The following is a 1,102-nucleotide window of genomic DNA, read 5'->3' on the forward strand; positions in this document are numbered from 1 at the left end:
GACCCATATATCTATCGTTGCATGCCATTTTCCACATTTCCTTGTATTGCTATTTTTTTCAGAGCAAAAGAATTTTAGAAATAGCTGTAAAAACATCGACCGCAGTTCGACATGCAGGAATGACTGGCACTAACTTTCAACCTGTATGATTGAATGATAAACAAACTATGTCAAAAATGTAATTAATTTAAATTATTATCTTGATTAGTAATGCATTTATATACTGGTTTGACGATCTCTCTTAAATTTTATTTATTATTGAAAGATATCAAACATTTAGAAACAAATCTCTCTCTCTCTCTCTCTCTCTCTCTCTCTCTCTCTCTCTCTCTCTCTCTCTCTCCACCCCGGCCCCTTTTCATTTAATAAATGACGACGATGATATCATCATATCATGAAATCAATATAGTCTGACTACATGTAACGACATCCGGATTTCTATCATCAAGCAGAAAAAACATTTCCGGTTCCCCCATGAAGGATGAATAAACATTCAAAACTAAAGTAAGAGGGGATTAATTCCAGTCTGGCATCATCGTTTTCCACCCGTGAAGTTGGCGTTGACGGAAACAAATATCAAAACAAAACATGTTTATCTGTTTTGATGTAGGTTGGATTTTCCAAAAAAAAAAAAAGAAAAGCGAAATGAATCACAACGATACGGGTCCACTTATCTCTCGGTCCCATTTCAAGTGTTTTGTGTGGGGAGTTTTACGCAGTTAAAATTATCAGTCGAATGATGACTAATTCATGAAGAAACAACCTTTCACCGAATTTAGGAGAAAAAAATTAGATAATTGATTAGAACAATTAAATGGTCACTCAATAGTCGAGCGATTTGCATAAGTTTCAAATTAAATGTAAATAATGTCCGCACATATACGCAGTATGTAGAATTATGTATCAATACCACGTAAATACATTTAAATATAGATATTAAATTAATGAGTTTGTCTTTTGTAAGAATAAACTTTAAAGAGTCATTGACTTTAAGATCATGCTTGATGTATATTTTTTCCCCTGATAAATTTCTACATGTGTCTATTATGGTTAAAAAAAGAATTGTGCCTTGAATTTTTTGATTAATTAATCCAAAACACCA

Source organism: Magallana gigas, chromosome 8 (assembly GCF_963853765.1).
Source record: "Magallana gigas chromosome 8, xbMagGiga1.1, whole genome shotgun sequence".
Lineage (NCBI taxonomy): Eukaryota > Metazoa > Mollusca > Bivalvia > Ostreida > Ostreidae > Magallana > Magallana gigas.